Raw genomic sequence first — 20,787 nt, forward strand, 5'->3', positions numbered from 1 at the left:
CACAATCACACTTAAACTAGAAAATTTTACAACAATTGAATCATAAAAAACACTTAGATTTAATTAATTTTTTTTGGCAGGAAAAAATAAGTACTTTCAAATACTGTTGAAACTTAAAAATATTTTTATTTTTTTGTTATTTTTTATTTTGAACAAATGATTTTATCTATTTATAAAAATAAAATAAAAAAGCGCTTAGCCTCACAGTCAAGATTCATACAATATTTGGAAGGAGACAACAACTATACATACTCCAGCTTTCTATCTCTAATGCCTTCATTGATTCATCATCCACATTTCCTCTCTATCTCTAATGTGAAGTCTGAAAACCAATGGCCTTGAAATTGAATAGTTCTCTCTCACTCCTCATCTCCACTCTCTCTCCCAACCTCTCTTCCAACTCCTCCTCCTTCTCTCCCTTCCTCTTCTCCCCCACCCACTTCCAAAGCAAAACCAAAATTATTCCATTCCTCCAAAACAATTGCCCAATGAAATCCGCCGCCCTTTCGACTCATGCCGCAGAAGTCGACATCGGAGATGACCTGCCCTTCGACTATAATGACATCTTCCCCAAGGCCGATCTAAGCGAGCGCAGAAGAGCGGGCGTGATGCTACACCCGACCTTGTTCTGTGGGCCCCACGACATTGGCGATCTCGGAGAAAAGGCGTTTCGGTTCATAGATTGGCTTCATGAGGTCGGGTGCTCCCTTTGGCAGGTGCTTCCGCTTGTCCCTCCTGGTCGGAACGCCAATGTGGAGGGATCCCCTTACTCTGGTCAGGTATAAATATTCAACCTAACAACCCAATCGCTAAGCTTATTAGCTTCGATTCATTTCATTACTCTTGGACGCAAAATAAATTAAATTATGATAAAAATGGAAGCCGATATTTGATGATTCGAAATTGCAAATTTTAGGTAATTAAAGGGCCGTTTGATTCCATTTCGTTTTCACTTTTCAGCTTTTAGTTTTCAGTTTTTGAAAAAAGTGAAATAAAAAACAATTGAAAACGAAATGGTTATCAAACGTCCCCTTAAGTTAATTGTGGTTGATGGAAGGATGGATGGATGGATGGATGGATGGTGACTTTTTCAGGATGTAAACTGTGGCAAGACTTTGTTGATATCTGTGGAGGAGCTTGTTAAAGATGGTTTGTTGACAAAGGAAGAGCTTCCAAAACCAGTGTGAGCCTGCCCTTCGCTTTCAGTATTACTCTTTGTTTAGGCCTAAAATATTGGTTTGGGCCGAGCACTAGATTGCTCTCAGCCCAGAGGCCATACTTAGGAGTCATTGGGGGTTATACGGTTTATAGGCCACATAGCCAAGGCCTGCCGTGTCCTATTAGGAATCCATGGATAGTTGAATCCTGATACGAGAAAGAGTTTCGATAAGATAAGGATATTGGAGTTTAGGATTGAATCCGGTTTGATAACGGCTTGAGTTCAAAGTCCTAGTAGGAGTAAGACTGGCCGAGATAAGGGGAGATCGAGGAAAGGAGTCCCAATCCGAGAATGGTTATGATTCGATCGGAAGCAGGTTAGCTACTATAAATAGGGGGAGGAGGACATCAATCAGGCCTCTCCAATTCAACACAAAAACTGCCATGCGCAAACTCTCGCTCCACGCGAAACCTCTCAACAACCTTGAGATTTTTACTTTCCTTTTTCACTGACACATCTTCAGTTTGGATAAACGGCACTGTGGAGGCAACCGGCGAACATCTTCAGTTTGGATAAACAACACTGTTGCCGTAGAATTAGCCGATCGTGAAGCACCTTCAATTTGGATAAACAGCATTGCGACAGTGCCGACTGGTTATCTATCTAAGTCTTGGTCAAGAACGATTTTCGAATCCTTATTGGCAGAGGTCATCTCATCAGACTTCTCGGCGAACTGAGGTGTTACTAGGGCTCGACACATTGAGAGCCGAGTTGTTTTATGATTGGCTACTCATAAGTAGGCTTTAGAGTTCGGCATTCTGACGGCCGAACCACATTTACCATCAAGACATATATCTGTTTTGAGTATATGTGCCCCTATACTCTGGTGTCGATTCGGCGTGCTTATACTCTTACAAATATAATCACTGTGACCGAATCCGGCGCCGACGATTTGTGAACTTCGCAGAACTAGTAGCCTTGTCTTTAGGCTCTAGAACCCAAAGGTCGGGACGTGTTCCTTCCTCGACCGCAGTCGCAAGATCGAGAAGTCAGCCGCGCACTCAACGCAACATCAACACATTTTACTCCTCGGCCGAACTCGGCCGACGAGTTGGCACGCCCCACATCAACCGAATGACGTAGTTAGCTTATTAGTTACTCGGCCTGCGCGCCACGTAGGCTTGGTAGTTTTTAGGGTCAACACTCTCTCTGTCTCTCTCAGATGGTAGTGTGACACTCATTCAATTCAATGCAGTGATTCTGAGCGTGTGAACTACTCTACTGTTGCTGACATTAAGGATCCTCTAATAACTAAGGTAAACAATATTGCTACTACTAGAGTTTATGCGATTCCGATCCATGACTTTCACTTCAGACTGCCTAATGAACAATTTTTTATGTCGGACGGTGAAACTGAAGTTGGTATTGTGGTTAGACGAAAGCAGCCTGGATAAGTACCCATAAATTCCAAAAGAAGAGCAAAAAATTTAGCAGCTGTTTAGTATTATTGTGTAATTTAGTTACATTCATCAATTTTGAAAACTATAAATTGTTTTCAAATTGAATACAACCCCTTTGTTAACTCTACTAAAATTACGACATACCAATCTTGATTGTGTCTTTGCCATTTGGTGAAACTAGCAAGTGTTGTCTACCAATATTATCACCAACATAATTCTTACAGTTTCTCAAGGTACCTTTCTTGATTTTTTCGTTTTCTTCTTTTTTCATGGCCGGGTTTCTATGAAGGCCATTGAGCCAGTTGGATGTACTTTCCATGTGTTTGGGATAAAATCTGAACTTTGGGCCAGAGAGAAAGTCGGCCCAAACCCAAGGCCCAGAGGAAAACTTAGGAGGCAGGAAAGAGGCTTTCGGCTGGGCACAAGTTACAAAGGCCACCTGCTTACCTGCTCAAAGACCACAGGGGGTAGGCTATTCAGTCACTACACAGCCCAATAAAGTACTTTATTGGTGGCATTCATGTAAAAAAGCTAGTGAGTCATCACCAAACCGCATTCGGGCACCGCTATTGCTACAGGAACCCAAGCTGAAGTCGTCTATAAAAGGAGGAAGAGAAGACAGAATTAAGGACACTCAAACAAACAAACAAAAGCCAAAACTCTGCTCAAGCCAGATTTGCCTTCAACGAAGCTGTAGTCAACACAAGCCTTCATCCCATTCGGGATAAACCTTCCCAAACCCCTGTAATAGCTCTGCTACCTTGTTCATGGTGGTATCGATTCATTTTGTATCCTCTTCTCCCCCGTCAACCCCTCTAAAAGCTTTCAGACCTCTGACAGAGCCACAAAGATAGATTTTGTAAGAAGTTCAGCCTTGGCCGATAAGGTTCAAACTTACCCGACTATCTTTGCTCTGTCTTTGTCTTTTCTTTCTTTTAAAAGCACAATAACATGTTATATATTCCCAGTTATATACAAGTTATTTGTAGCAAAGTCATAATGAAAATGAGTCTTCAGCACTTGAATCCGATCTGAATCGCGTCAGAGTTCAAATCAGATCTAAGTCTTAAGCCCGGCGGGCATGTAATTTAAAGATCAGTTTAAAAGTCCTTGGCCTCAAGGCATAAAAAAGAACTCTATGTGGACTCAACCCATCCACGACAATCCTTGATAAGCGAGAAGTCCGAAGTTACTTGGGGCGCAAGTAATCAATCTATTTCTCCGTTTTGTTGCTATTATATCTTGATTCGTAGAAAAGGCTTAAGCATGGAGTGAATTCTGATAGAAAGCCTCAAGGCCTATACCTAAGGCCCCACGAAGGCATCTATTTAGCTTCATTTCATGTTGCGGTCTAGTTGGTCCGAGTATAAGGATTAACTCTGATGGGAAGCCTCAAGGCCTATACCTAAGGCCCTACAAAGGCACTCATTTGGGTTCGTCCTACCTCTTGGATTCAGATAATCAAAGGTATAATAGTGATAAAACTTTGGCAACCATAAAAGACCAAATATGATACATCCAAGCGCTGGTTTAGTTTGACAGGAAGCCTCAAGGCCTATACCTAAGGCCCCACAAAGGCACCTGTTATATCTAACTTGGTTTCTCGGGCGTATACATATTCAATCAAAGCTTAACATCCATTCAACATCTGCCATACTGAAGATGGCAGTGGCACGCCTGAGCACGACAAAGTTAATCTTGATTGTGAGCCTTAAGGCCTACACCTAAGGCCCCACAAAGGCACCCTTTCAAATTAACTTTGTCCTTCTCTTTCAGAACTGCCCGACAAGCCTTGCCCGAAGTGTGTCTTGCCCGACCAAGATCTGCCCGACAAAGGCTTGCCCGAGCGAGCCCGAGAAGAAAGCAGAAGTACGACAGATACCCTCAACCGACGCCATTCTCCCAGGGGAGCTGTGTGCTCGTCCGCCAGGAGATTCCTGTGACGAACATAGTTTTGGCACGCCCGGTGGGATCCTCTGATCTGAAGATAAAGATAAACATGCCAGAAGATTTACAGAATACATTGTTTCAAATGCTACAGAGACTGAATGAAGCCTCCCTAGGCTCTAGAAATGAGACAGGTTTGGCTCCTCCCAAAGGAGAAAGACACAGGACTACCCAACCAGATGAGGTAGTCATAGTCAACCCTGTGTTGCCCTTTTCTGAAGCCCCGGTAAACATGCTCAACATGACCTGGGCAGAGAAAGGAAAAGGGAAAATTATAAGGGAAGAAGAAGAAGGGAAACTAGCCAAACGACCTACGGAAGGGATAGGCAAACCATCCGAGTACCCAAAGGCTGCCATAATCAAAGGGCTGGTTATGTGTAGTAAATGCCAGTGTGAATGTGAACTCGAGATTCCCCCAGCTGGAGTCCTTATTGATCACGAGTTAATTAAAAGAGAAGCCCGCGAAAGGCTTAAGCAGGCAACAAGAAAAAATACTTCCCGAAGCGTTTTTCAACGTTTAGGAGGTGATTCCCAACCCAAGGCGTTGTCAGAAGTATTTCGAAACTATGAAGTTTCTGACGAGTTTCGAAACTATGAAGTTTCTGACGAGGCAGAGGACATGGAAGCCAAACTCCAAAAAAGTACAGAGCAACTTCAAAATGGCCAAAAGGGGAAGGAAGTCAGAAGAACTGATGGGATAGCTAATCCTGTTAAGAAAGCAACTCCTGCATATCGTGGGCGGAAATGGTATGTAGTTGGAAAAGATGGGCAGCCCACCAGACCAATGGGAGCATCCATGGTCAGAAGGGTTCAAAGGCAACACAAAGCCTACATGAATTCCCTGATGACCCCCATCACCTCTGAAGCCTCAAAAAATCAAAAGCCAGAGAGGGCAACATCTGGAAGTAGTAGTCAGCTTCGTTGGCGAAGTAAGAAGGAAGTAGAAAGGGCCAACGGCAAGACGGAGGGTATGGGGAATCATGTGCCACAAAGCCAACATCCTGGCAAGTATAGGATCTTAAGAAGGGCTCAGGAAGATCTGACTATGATGCCAACACCTGGTTGGAGGCCAGGGCCCACCCATGAGGAAACTGTTGCATCTGAGAGGAGACCAACCTTTTTGCCTTTGGATCCGTTTGGTGAAGTTCCAAAGCAAGCGCTGTACGGAGACATGAATCAACCACAACAGGAAGGGATACCAGAGCCCTTACTACCAGCCGATGCAATGGCCTGGTTAGACGAGTTCATGGATCACATTGGGAGCAAAAAGGAGGACTTGCTCGAACCCAGCAACTTCCACATCAACATGACGTATGTATTATCCGCCATGTTTGGCGCCAGGCCTGACCAGCCCACTACCATGGAAGGTGATTATTTAACAACTGAGCCGATGATGGCTCACGTCAATGTGGAGGTAGTTACAGAGGAAGACTCAGGCAAGGTTGAATCCTCAAAAGTACCTAAAGGTGGTCCCTTACGGATTTACACAGATAAAATGGTGTTCAGCCGCCCAAGTATTTCGTTGGCCAACCACCTGAAGCCTATATACGTTTCAGCTCATCTGGAAGGTGTACCTTTCAAAAGAATTTTGATTGATGGAGGAGCGGCTGTTAACATATTGCCAGCCAAGCAGATGAAGAGGATGGGGAGAAGCACTGAAGATCTTATTCCCACAAACCTTACAGTCTCGAGCTTTTCAGGTGCCATCACCAGGACTCATGGGATATTACCTTTGGAGGTAGATCTGGGGTCCAAGAAAATAATGTTGGCGTTCTTTGTAGTAGACTGCACTTCCACTTACGGGGCCCTACTTGGAAGAGATTGGATTCATCAAAGTTTAGCCATACCTTCTACTCTTCATCAACAAGTGGCTGTATACCACGAGGCAAGTACTGAAGGATCAAGCTTTTGGGAGTTGGTAGAGGCCGAATCACGGCCGTTCCTCCCCTCAGCTAATGTTGCAGAAGCAAATTTCTACAATCCCAACGTGGGAATTTTGAAATGTTTAGGAGCTGATGAGAACGGCCGCCCTACCAAGGTGACAGCCCGAAAGCTTCTAGAACAAGGGATGCTCCTTACCAAGGAGGAGTGGGAGAGACCCTATCTTATACCAAACTCTCTATACCATCAATGATCGAACAAAAGAAGAAAGATCAGGTCATGGCAGTCAGATCCCTGATTAAAAGACTGTTGGTGTATGGAAAGGGAAGAAGACAGGAAGAAAAGCTCTTGGATAAAGAAGAACAGGAGTGGCAGGGGAAAGTTTCTACCAGCCAGCAGGAAAATGAGGAAGAATCTTGCACAGAGGAGTTAGATAAGGCCATTCAAATGGCCGAATGCGTCTACGATATAGACGAGCCAGACGGTCTGCCCGAGAACCCGGAGTTAGTTGAATTTTTGTGTGCAGAACCTGATAAGCCACCTCCAGAAGTCCAGGATCCATTGGAAGTTATTGATCTAGGCACAGAAGAGGATCCGAGACCAATTCAAATCAGCGGTTTATTAAGGATTGAGGATCGGGCCAAGATTATCTCTCTTTTACAAGAATTCAAAGATTGTTTTGCTTGGCATTACACCGAGATGCCAGGATTAGACCCAGCCTTGGTGGAACATAAAATGCCCATCAAGGAAGGATATAAACCTGTCAAGCAGGCACCACGAAGGATGTCAAAGGAGATAGAAGAAAAAGTCAAAGAAGAAATTGAAAGGCTGGTGAAAGATGGCTTTATTAGACCAGCCAAATATGTAGAGTGGCTAGCCAACATTGTACCCGTTTTAAAAGCTATAACAAAAGCAGTACGGTGTTGTGTTGATTATAGGAATATTAATAGCGCCACACCAAAGGATGAATATCCCATGCCCATGGCTGACTTATCCATAGATGCTGTAGCAAAGCATAAAGTTTTATCGTTTATGGATGGAAATGCCGGTTACAATCAAATAAAGATGGCGCCAGAGGATATTCATAAGACAGCTTTTAGATGTCCTGGTCATGTGGGGGCATATGAATATCTGGTCATGCCATTCGGGCTCAAAAATGCAGGCGCCACGTATCAAAGGGCAATGAATGCCATTTTTCATGATTTAATTGGCCAAAGCATGGAGGTGTATATCGATGACATTGTGGTGAAATCTAAGACAGAAGAGCAGCATCTCGTGGACCTCAAGCAAGCATTGATGAGGATGCGGATCCACAAGTTGAAGATGAATCCAAAGAAATGCGCTTTTGGAGTAAGAGCGGGCAATTTTTTGGGATTCTTGGTGCATCAGAGAGGTGTGGAGGTGGACAAAAATAAGTCTCGAGCAATATTAGAGTCACTTCCACCTACCAACAAAGTACAGCTTCAGAGATTGCTAGGTAAAATCAACTTCTTAAGGAGATTCATTGCCAATTTGGCGGGCAAAATCCAGCCACTAACTCCGCTACTGAGATTGAAGGATAGGGAGAATTTTGAGTGGGGGCCAACCCACCAGCAGGCATTTGATAGCATTAAGGCTTACTTAACTTCCCCACCAGTGCTGGTGCCACCTCAAAGGGGAAAGCCATTGAAACTATATATTTCTGCATCGGAAAGATCAATTGGGAGTCTACTAGCCCAGAATAATGAAGGAGGAAAAGAGCAGGCTGTGTATTACCTCAGCAGAATTCTGACCGAGGTAGAAACAAGATATTCTCCGGTGGAAAAACTATGTTTGGCTCTATATTTTACTGCCAGCAAGCTAAGGCATTACATGCTACCTTGTCATGTGCACATTATCGCCAAAACAGATGTGATAAAGTATATGTTGTCAAGACCTATGCTAGCAGGGAGGATTGGGAAGTGGATTCTAGCATTATCAGAATTCAGTTTTCAGTACATACCCCAGAGGGCAGTCAAAGGCCAGGCAACTGCTGACTTCCTGACCGAACATCAGGAGTCTCAAAGCGAGGAAATCGATATCCCGGGAAGTTTAGAAGTTGCTAATGTATGGATCCCACCAAGAAGTGATGTTTCGGGCAAAGAAGATTGGATCCAGCAAGAGATAAGGAGAGTAGCAGGTCTTTGGATTACACCTTGGAAGCTATATTTCGATGGATCCTACACTCAGAAGGCAGCAGGAGCTGGAATTGTGATTATAAACCCTCAAGGGGTTTATCATTACTATTCCTTCCTACTTGATTATCAAGAAAATACCAATAATCGGGCAGAGTATGAGGCATTGATTATCGGCCTGGAAATCCTGATGGACTTGGGGGCAACTGAAGTAGAGATCTTTGGTGATTCAGAGTTAGTGATAAATCAACTAAATGTCGAGTTCAAATGCAGACATATCACTATGGCAGGGTACTATATGGCAGCAACACAACTGCTGAGTTTGTGGGAGTCTGAGATATCAGTCAATCACATTCCTAGGGGATCTAACTTGGCAGCCAATGAAATGGCGCAACTAGCTTCAGGAGTGCCAATGCAAGAAAGGAAGTATGGTGTTGATGTTGAGATCCAAACAAGAAACCTTCCCTCTATCTTAGATTGGAGGTTCAGTCTGGATGTAATGGTTCTAGAGACCGAGGTGGAAGATTGGAGGACACCTATTACTCAGTATCTGAAAGATCCTTCTTCACCCACAAGTAAGAAGAACAGGCAGCAAGCAACCAAGTATGTCTTGTGGACAAAAAATCTGTTGAGAAAGACCCCAGATGGGTTGCTATTAAAATGCTTAGGCCTAGAGGAATCCATGAGAGTAATGGCCGAAGTACATGAGGGAATATGTGGAGCACATCAAGCGGGAACAAAGATGAGATGGCTACTCAGAAGGTATGGTTATTTTTTGCCCGACATGGAAAAAGATTGTAAGTCCTATGCCCGCGGATGTGAAGAATGTCAGAGACATGGACCTCTCCAGCACGTACCATCAGTACCTCTCAATCCAGTGGTCAAGCCTTGGCCGTTCCGAGGATGGGCAATGGACTTCATCGGGCAGATTTATCCAGCCTCTAGTAAGGGACATACTTTCATAATTGTGGCAACGGATTACTTCACCAAATGGGTAGAAGCATCGGCAGTAAAATCCATAACTTCAGCCGTGGTCAAGAATTTTATTGAGACCAAGATCCTGCACAGGTATGGGGTGCCTGAAACTATAGTAACGGATCGTGGGCCATCTTTTATTTCAAAGGAGGTTGAAGAGTTTGCAAGCAAGTACAAAATAAAGATGATCCAATCCAGTCCATACTACCCTCAGTCAAATGGGCAAGCAGAGGCTAGCAACAAGATCTTGGTCAACATTATTAAAAGGATGGTGATTGATAGTCCAGAAAGGTGGCATGAGATGCTAGGGAACACGTTGTGGGCATACCGGACTTCTAAAAGAGCAGGGACAGGCACGACTCCTTATGCCTTGACTTTCGGGCAAGATGCAGTGCTTCCTATGGAAATCAACGTCAGTTCCGTAAGAATTCAAAACCAATTTGGGTTGCATAGTGCAGAATATATCGAAGCCATGTGTCAAGGTATTGAAGATCTGGATGCAGCCCGAATTGAAGCCTTGAACCAGATTCAAGAAGGAAAGATTGTTGTTGCCCGAGCTTATAACAAAAGGGTGAAGTTAAAGTCTTTCAAGGAAGGAGATTTAGCGTGGAAAGCGGTCCTCCCGCTAGGCGCTCAGCTGCGTGGCTTCGGGAAATGGAGCCCGACATGGGAAGGTCCTTTTATTATTAGTCGGGTTTTGAACAAAGGAGGATATTATCTAGCAGACCTCGAAGGCAATGAGCATAAACACCCTATTAATGCAAAATTCTTGAAGAAATATTGTCCTACATTATGGGATGTTAGGGATTGCTATATCGAAGAGGGAACAGAGTGAGACGGACCTTAGAAATTCACATACGGTATTTTGTTCATCCAAACATTTAAAGAAGGCAGAGATGCAGAAATAGATAAAAATACTTATTTCATGTCGACAAATTGATGAGATTACAAGATACCAAATCTTATGTATTACATTTGATCCTCTCTGAAAGTGTTGGTGTCTTCAACTGGTTTCCCGCTATCTTCTTGGTTGAAACCCAATCAGGTGATCGGGTTGTGCGGCCAACATGAGCTTGGTAGAGGACCCTCCCACAAGATCTTCACCATGTATGATGATGAAGCCCGACTTATCACCACAAGTTGTGGGAAGATCAGTCATCAAGAGGAGACCGCCTGACCAAGGGTGTTGGAGGTAGAGGGGTGATCGACCAAAGGTGTTGGAGGTAGCAATCATCAGGTGAAAACTTTCTTTTTTCTCACGAAAGGGGAGTTTCAGGAAACTCCACTCAAAACCTGAGGAACCCATTTCTCAGTGGGGAGACGGAAGGATTCAAGGTGGATGAAGGGTGAAGACCAAAATGAAGAAGAGGTGATGATTTGAAAAGGGTTTCCAAAGCCAGAATTTATAGAGAACCAGAAGGCAGTTTAAAGGTCGCAAGAAGCTCAAAGGGCACGCATGTTGTTATTCATTTAATGTTGGCGCTTGGGATCCCAACCTTAACATCAATTGAAGGGGGCACTGTTTGGGATAAAATCTGAACTTTGGGCCAGAGAGAAAGTCGGCCCAAACCCAAGGCCCAGAGGAAAACTTAGGAGGCAGGAAAGAGGCTTTCGGCTGGGCACAAGTTACAAAGGCCACCTGCTTACCTGCTCAAAGACCACAGGGGGTAGGCTATTCAGTCACTACACAGCCCAATAAAGTACTTTATTGGTGGCATTCATGTAAAAAAGCTAGTGAGTCATCACCAAACCGCATTCGGGCACCGCTATTGCTACAAGAACCCAAGCTGAAGTCGTGTATAAAAGGAGGAAGAGAAGACAGAATTAAGGACACTCAAACAAACAAACAAAAGCCAAAACTCTGCTCAAGCCAGATTTGCCTTCAACGAAGCTGTAGTCAGCACAAGCCTTCATCCCATTCGGGATAAACCTTCCCAAACCCCTGTAATAGCTCTGCTACCTTGTTCATGGTGGTATCGATTCATTTTGTATCCTCTTCTCCCCCGTCAACCCCTCTAAAAGCTTTTAGACCTCTGACAGAGCCACAAAGATAGATTTTGTAAGAAGTTCAGCCTTGGCCGATAAGGTTCAAACTTACCCGACTATCTTTGCTCTGTCTTTGTCTTTTCTTTCTTTTAAAAGCACAATAACATGTTATATATTCCCAGTTATATACAAGTTATTTCTAGCAAAGTCATAATGAAAATGAGTCTTCAGCACTTGAATCCGATCTGAATCGCGTCAGAGTTCAAATCAGATCTAAGTCTTAAGCCCGGCGGGCATGTAATTTAAAGATCAGTTTAAAAGTCCTTGGCCTCAAGGCATAAAAAAGAACTCTATGTGGACTCAACCCATCCACGACAATCCTTGATAAGCGAGAAGTCCGAAGTTACTTGGGGCGCAAGTAATCAATCTATTTCTCCGTTTTGTTGCTATTATATCTTGATTCGTAGAAAAGGCTTAAGCATGGAGTGAATTCTGATAGAAAGCCTCAAGGCCTACACCTAAGGCCCCACGAAGGCATCTATTTAGCTTCATTTCATGTTGCGGTCTAGTTGGTCCGAGTATAAGGATTAACTCTGATGGGAAGCCTCAAGACCTATACCTAAGGCCCTACAAAGGCACTCATTTGGGTTCGTCCTACCTCTTGGATTCAGATAATCAAAGGTATAATAGTGATAAAACTCTGGCAACCATAAAAGACCAAATATGATACATCCAAGCGCTAGTTTAGTTTGACAGGAAGCCTCAAGGCCTATACCTAAGGCCCCACAAAGGCACCTGTTATATCTAACTTGGTTTCTCGGGCGTATACATATTCAATCAAAGCTTAACATCCATTCAACATCTGCCATACTGAAGATGGCAGTGGCACGCCTGAGCACGACAAAGTTAATCTTGATTGTGAGCCTTAAGGCCTACACCTAAGGCCCCACAAAGGCACCCTTTCAAATTAACTCTGTCCTTCTCTTTCAGAACTGCCCGACGAGCCTTGCCCGAAGTGTGTCTTGCCCGACCAAGATCTGCCTGACAAAGGCTTGCCCGAGCGAGCCCGAGAAGAAAGCAGAAGTACGACAGATACCCTCAACCGACGCCATTCTCCCAGGGGAGCTGTGTGCTCGTCCGCCAGGAGATTCCTGCGACGAACACCATGAGACTTTGATTGTCAAGAGGTGTCCATTTTATTAACTTAAACATTGCATCAGTGTAAATCTTCTCTCTAATTGACCATTAGATCTGTTCTTAAATTGATGACGTGGCAACTGCGGGGCCTATTTTTGTGCTGATGTGTGGAACAAGCTCATCCCCAGCTCTTCTTCATTCCAGCATGGCCACCACTACTGGGCGTATTCTACCATGCAACCAGTTGTATAGCCCCTCTCTATCCACGTTTCAGGATAAGTGATGTGGGTTATGTAGTCGCCATATCCCCAATTTAACAGCATACTAAACTGTTTTTCGGATGAAAGGTTTAAATTTATGTAATTTAAAACCTCAAGGTGTAAATTGCTAAAATTGAAATCTCATGACCAGATTTGGAAACCATCCCCAAATCTTGGGGGCTAAAATGTAGTTGATCCTTTTTATATACCAAGAGAAAATTTCTTAGTTGAGTTCATTCTCAGGCTGCAGAGAGGCTTATTAGGAGTGAAGGTGAACTTAAAAGTCAGCTTGAAGCTTTCCGTACTGACCCTGATATATCAAGTGAGATTTCCATCTTGCGCACGAATAATTGTATCTTACATTTTCACTGATATATGAAGTGGGATTTTCTTTCTTCTTGTGCACTAATTGTATCATATATTTTATACTGTTGCTGACAATTTTGTATGTGTTATGATTTGAAACAAGTGGTAGTAAAATTACATTAAACTTAGTTCTGGACAATCTTCAGATTGGCATAATTCTAATTGTTCTGGATTCTTTCAGTTTGAATCCATGCACATACATCAATACATGCAGACATATATAATCACACACAAAAGGATACAGGTGAGTGTGTGCAGACACACAGAGAAATACCATGGATGGTGCTGGGTTGCCACTAGTTTCTTTATTTTACTTCAAGAAAGTATTTAATTTTTGGTTTCAAACTTGGTGAAAAGCTATCCCGTTTTTCAATTTCTTGAACTAAGTGGTCCCTGGTGCAGTTACTTTGCACTAAGAGATTAAGAATGCAGAACCAGGGTGCTGCTTGTGTGGAGATTTGTATCCCTTTCAGTTGTGATTCTTGTTTCATAATTTTGTAGGCTGGCTCGAGGATACAGGCATATTTTGCAGCAATTGACAGCAGTTTCACTGCTTTCAGTTGGTACGAGTGGCCTGAACCTTTAAAAAATCGCCATCTCGCAGCACCGGAAGAAATTTACCAGAGCAAACAGCATTTTGTGAGATCTGGGTGACTGACTATTACTTATTGATTAATAGTTTGCTATTGTATATATACACCAATGTATTAAAAGTGTGAGGCGTGGGCGAGGTGTCCAAGGGATAACCCGGCTTAGGCGTAAGGGCGAAGCCTCACGGGATATAAATTTTTTAATATATACACTAAGCGTACACATATACCATATTAAAAAAAAATTATTAATCAATAATCACTTTGAGCACGCATATATTATAAATACACACACACATATATATACATATATTATATTTTATATATATATAGGGAGCGGATCCGTGGCACCATGTTTTTTACACAATTTTTGACACAAGTATCTAGCCATTAGATTAGTCCTCTTTTAATGGTTGAGATGATAGGTTGACAATATGACAATTAATTTTATTTCTATTTTCCCAAAAATACATATTAAATCTAAATAAAACTTTACAATTATAATTTTCTTTCTCTCTCATCTATCTTAATAGACTTTCACCAAATTGGCATAGTCTAATAATTATCTCTGAATTCTCGCTGTTATCTAATCCTATTTTTGAAGAAAGTATTTTAATCAAATCTCATAAAATTCTATGATTTTTTTGTCGTGACTTTCACCAAATATATTGGCATAGTCTAATAACGTATTTTAATCAAATTTCTTCACGATAAAATTGGCATAGTCTAAAAAAAATCAAATCTCATAAAATTGGCATAGTCTAATAACGATATATTTCAAAAACTCCTTCCCTATTTTCTTTAGAAATTCGATTTCTGTCAAGCTATAAAAAAATCAAATTTCTCTCTCATAAAGCTTGACGGAAATCAAATTTGTGAAGTCTCAATAACGTTAATAAAACACAACTAATTTCAAAACATTGTTGGCATATTAACAAAATACACCCAATTTTCCAAACTATGAAAACTGCAACAAAATAGCACAATTAAGTGACTAATCTATCCTACAAAATTTAAACATCATCACTCTCCAAATATTCTTGGTCATCACTCTCCACATATTCGCCCAGGTCTTCTTGTTCCTCATTCCCTGATAGATTATAAAATAACAAAAAAAAAAAAACATAAATAGGTAACCGAATATTGAAAAATATCAATAAAAAAAGTTAATTCGACTTACATTCATTAGTTGATTCGATCTTACTTCTTTTCGGATTTGATGGGCAATTTCTTGTGTCGTGTCATACTAACTTATTGCATGAACGACATTTTCTTTTCTTCTTTTGTTGAGCCAACTCAATACCACTTTTCATCCTTTTCGAACTATTAATATTGTCCTTCTTTTTACCCGTTTGTGAGATATTAGGGTCCAAAAGTAGCAGTAGAGAGTCACTTTTTGTTGAGGAAGCAACATTTTCATCTTGACAAGAATTTTCCGCCAACCTTCTTTTCGAACTACTAATATTATCTTTCTTTCTACCCTTAGTTTGTGAGATATATGGGTCCAATAGTACCGGTATAGAAGAATCAATATAAGTACATGTGTCACCTTTTGTAGAAGAAGCAATGGTTGCATCTTGACAAGAATATTTTGACAACTTTTTGGATAGTTCATCTATAGCTTCCATGAAAATTGTGTATGCCTCATTTGAAGAAGCTGCAGTACAAGCCAACTTAGTTGCTTGATGACACATATGGCTAAGTCTCAAAGCTTCTGATTCTTCCTTACCATTATTCGTCACCAAACTTTTAAAATCCATTATCCTAAATTTGTTTGCTTCTTGCTTCCATCTTGGCAAAATAAAATGTTCAGGTATTGTATCAACATTCAAACGGACAAATACTTTCAACAAGTGTCTGCAAAGTATTCCAACAAACTCAAAATTTTGGCATTCACACGTACCTTTGTGCGTTTGCGTATTTAGCTTCACCACAAACTTTTCTTGCTCTCCGAGTTTTGATTTCACTACGTATGCGTGATCTTCGTTGTCATGTGGCATTTCTTCAACTTTGTACCGATTGACTTTACTCCATTCATCTTTGAATTTATTGAATACATTTCTAGTATACAAACTTGCTGCATGCTGCAAAAGAAATTCTCCTTCATTGACAATGCGATACTTGTGTTCCGATTCAAAATCTTCATCACTTTCTCTTTCCATAATCTTCTTCAGTGCTTGTTCATATTTGACGACAAACTCTCTAAGATTTGTTGTTGGTGTGACAAATCCATCAAAAAATGAATTAATACCCTCACTACGTCCAGTAGTATTCATTCCTGCAAAAAATATTCTACGATTATAAACAGGAACCCAAGAAGAACGCATCTCATATAAACTTTTTAGCCACTCATCATTCTCCAACCCATATTCTTTCATCAAGGCCTTCCACTTTACTTCAAAATCATCAATCTTATATGTCTTTCGAGTACATTTTTTCATCTCAATCTTGAACTTGGACTTCTTGAAGTACACATGTGATAACTTTTCAGCAAACTTCTTCTTGATATGCCATAGGCATAATCGATAATGAGTGTTTGGAAAAACCTTCGCAATTGCTCCTTTCATTGCCAAGTCTTGGTCAGTAATAATTGTAATCGGATGACGTCCTCCCATTGCTTCAAGCCATGTCTCAAACAACCATAAAAAGGTAACTTCTGTCTCATCTTGTAAAAGTGCACATCTAAACTGTATTGACTGCCAGTGATGGTTTACTCTAGTGAATGGTGCAAAAGGCATGTCGTACTAGTTTGTCCTGTAGGTTGAATCGAATGTAACAACATCACCAAAATAGTGATAAGCCATGCGAGACCGAGCATCCACCCAAAAGAAATTAGTTGCTCTTCCGTTTTCATCACATTGGATTGCATAAAAAAAATGAGGATTTTCAGCTTGTTTTTTCCTGAAATAAGTAAGCACTGACTGAGCATCACCTCCATCTAGTTGTCTATGTCGGACATTTCTCAAGTGGTTATAGCAATCTCTTTTGTTAAAGCCAATATGCGTGCCACCAAAAATTGAAGAAACTTTTGCAATTGGCAAATTTTCTTCATGAAATGTTTCAGTGAGAACTCTAGCAGCTTTGGGCATAACTTTATTTGACTTCATTTTCATTCTTCTTTCTGGTGTAACTGGTTTGTGGTTGTGAACATCTTTGAACACTGAAATTTTCCATTTGTTTGACCATCTATCATGTACGATTCGCATACTTGCTTTACACCCACATTTCACTGTAGAACAATTCTTATTCATTTTCTTCATATTCTCAGTCTCACATGTTTCCCTTGATGTGCACAAACAAATTGTCTGCTTGTTATATCGTCTGAACGGCTTCTTGTCTTGGATGAAGATCGAGTTCGAATCCAAAATCCCTTTTGTCGGCCATAATCTTGATAATAGTTTCTAGCCTCTTCCATTGTGTCAAAAAGCATCCCTACACATGGAGTTTTCAAGCCTTTTGAATTCTCATTTGGAATACATGTTTCATCATTCTCGACTTGAACCGTGTCTTGTACCTATTAACGTTTATTAATCATGCTTAATGATCAAAGTTAAAAAAATACATGATAAATATATGCTTAATGAACTACGAACATAAACGCTTATTAGAAAAAGCAACTATAAACTTTTATTAAAATAAATACTAAGGGATATTAAATTAACAATTGAGTACATATTGGAGACATGGAGGGAGAGTTTGATGCAAAATCTGCCACGCTCTCTACCATTTTGAACGAGAATAGATTAGAAATGAATTGAGTGATGATGAAAAAGAAAAGCTTATTAGGTTTGCATAGGAAGAAGGAGAAACGTAATTAGGATTTTTGTTCTTGTTCTTCACCTATTCTGGAGAAAATAGGGAAGGAGTTTTTGAAATATATCGTTATTAGACTATGCCAATTTTATGAGATTTGATTTTTTTTAGACTATGCCAATTTTATCATGAATAAATTTGATTAAAATACGTTATTAGACTATGCCAATATATTTGGTGAAAGTCACGACAAAAAAATCATAGAATTTTATGAGATTTGATTAAAATACTTTCTTCAAAAATAGGATTAGATGACAGCGAGAATTCAGAGATAATTATTAGACTATGCCAATTTGGTGAAAGTCTATTAAGATAGATGAGAGAGAAAGAAAATTATAATTGTAAAGTTTTATTTAGATTTAATATGTATTTTTGGGAAAATAGAAATAAAATTAATTGCCATATTGTCAACCTATCATCTCAACCATTAAAAGAGGACTAATCTAATGGCTAGATACTTGTGTCAAAAATTGTGTAAAAAACATGGTGCCATATTGTCAACCTATATATAATAGAGGATGAAAAGTACAATGAGCACACATATAACAATGCACGCAGACAACACACACATCCATTATATAAAAAAGGCTTTTTATTCATAATGGTCTCTGAGATTTGCATGATCAATAGAAATGGTCCCTGAGATTTCAAAGCAATAGAAATGGTCCTTGAGATTGTCTACCATCCATGATTTTGGTCATTCCGTTAAAATCTTCGTTAAGTGTCCCGGAGCTCTTGGCTGAAAATTTGGGCAATTTTCAAAGCTTCGTAAATCAATCGTTTCTTAACCAAATTCAACCCATAATATATCAAAATGAAGATAGGAAAGTGTATAATAAAATTATACTATTTGGAAGCCCAATAGTTGCTGGAGATGGTTAGAAAATAGCCTCAAAGTTGACTGGTCTGAGAGAAAACTGGAAAACTCGCCGAAAACTGGGTAAATTTTAAACGTTCATAACTTCTTCAATACTCAACGAAATCAAGTGATTCAAAAAATAAAAATCATACTTCTTGATGATACGAAGAGAATGGTACCTTTTCCAATGGCTAACTCACCCTATTTTGGCCGAAAAACCGCTCGAAAGTGGCTAACTCGAGACCAAGATAGCCACTTTCGAGCCGTTTTCTGGCCAAACCACGGCGATTTAGCAGTAAAAAAAGATATCATTCTCTTTTTCTCGTCGAGAAGTATGATTTTCGTTTTGAATCACTCAATTTCGTTGAGTATTGAAGAAGTTATGAACGTTTAAAGTTTACCCAGTTTCCAGCGAGTTTTCCAGTTTTTCTACGGACCATTCACATTTTAGACTATTTTCCGGTCATCTCCGGCAATCATTGGGCTTCTAAATAGGTATAATCTTGTTCTACACTTTCCTATCTTCATTTTGATATATTATGGGTCGAATTTGGTTAAGAAACGATTGTGTTACGAAGCTTTGAAAATTGCCCAAACTTCCGGCCAAGAGTTCCGAGACACTTAATGAAGTTTTTAACGGAATGACCAAAATCATGGATGGTGGATAATCTCAGGGACCATTTCTATTGCTTTGAAATCTCACGGACCATTTCTATTGATCATGCAAATTTCAGAGACCATTTTGTATTATTACCCTATAAAAAATAAAAAAATAAAAAAAAAAGGGCAGAGAGACAATAGTGCAAGGAAGGGGTATGAGGCATTTAAAACCCTATCCAAAATTTGGGTTTGGGAGTTTAGGGTGCGTTTGGTACGCAGACGGGACGGAACGGGACGGGACGGGACGGGACGGAACGGGACGGGACGGGACGGAACGAAGGTGTAATTTTTGAAAAAGACATGGGGTATATTTGTCTTAAAATGGTAAAACATTGTGTTCCACAGACGTGGAACAAACCCGTTCCACGGGGGGGGAGGTGGAACGCAAAAACACCTAAAATCTGTCCCGTGGAACAGCCCGTTCCACCCATTTTTGGCGCACCAAACGCGGGACGGAACGCCTCGTCCCGTTCCGTCCCGTCCCGTCCCACATACCAAAACAGAGGCGGCAACCCTCACTCCCAGCCTCAGAGGGCACCTAGGCGCACCCTGAGGCGAGCCTTTTAAAACATTTATATATACTTAGTGTTAGGAACTCCTTCATTGCCCATTTCCCCTCATCGTTTGTTTGTGCAGATAAGTATCTTCATCGCCGAACAATTTTTGTTCCAAAGGCAATGGCAGAAAGTTCGCAAGTATGCATAGATGAAGGGAATTAGTATCATGGGAGACATACCTATTTACGTAGGGTTATCACAGTGCAGATGTTTGAGCCAATAGAAAACATTTTTTGCTGGTGAGTAATTTTTAGTAGGTAAAGGAACATGTTCATGCCACAACATGCTGTACCAGGTGTCAATTACTGTTACTGATCGTATATTAGTCTTGCAGAACAGAAATGGTTTTCCTCTTCAAGTTAGTGGCGTTCCCCCTGATGTTTTTAGTGAAACTGGTCAGCTATGGAACAGGTTTATACAACTCATACATAATCCTTCAATTTTATGTTGTGGTCAGTTGTGCTATTCTATAGAATATCATTGAGCTTACTGTAAGCCTAATGTTTGAATTAAAGCCCTCTGTATGATTTTAAATCAATGGAGAAAGAAGGATTTTCATGGTGGATGCGCCGCATTAGAAGAGCACAAAATATATATGACGAATTCAGGATAGACCTTTGAGCAGATATTAATCATGAAAGCCAACAAATTAGTTGAATAAAAACGTTGGAATCATATAAAGTTCAGTTGAATAAAATGGGACCTCAAAATAAAGTGCCATCTCGATTTTTGTTTATTTCTTTGTTCTCTTCGTTTAGATGAACGCTGGAGGGAAATCTTTCTAGTGGTAGATTGCCATGGTGATTAGGGCTTCGTCTTCAACCCACTATGTCCCTGGTTATTGCTCTAATTCTAAATCAATTGAGTCACAAGCCCTGATGTTCAGTAACATAGTTGCTGATGCAGCAGCTTATACAAAACAAGTCACCACATTCTCTATTTTCACTGCTAAATTGGTACAAAAGTGAGAAGATGATACAACCT

General features: G+C 40.8%; 1 pseudogene; it reads left to right on the top strand.

The window, feature by feature from the left end:
• Window positions 1-332: 332 nt before the first annotated feature.
• LOC126629846 (4-alpha-glucanotransferase, chloroplastic/amyloplastic-like) lies at window positions 333-20,424 on the top strand (annotated as a pseudogene).
• Window positions 20,425-20,787: the final 363 nt, after the last annotated feature.

This window comes from Malus sylvestris, chromosome 1 (genome assembly GCF_916048215.2).
Source record: "Malus sylvestris chromosome 1, drMalSylv7.2, whole genome shotgun sequence".
In the NCBI taxonomy this organism is placed as follows: Eukaryota; Viridiplantae; Streptophyta; class Magnoliopsida; order Rosales; family Rosaceae; genus Malus; species Malus sylvestris.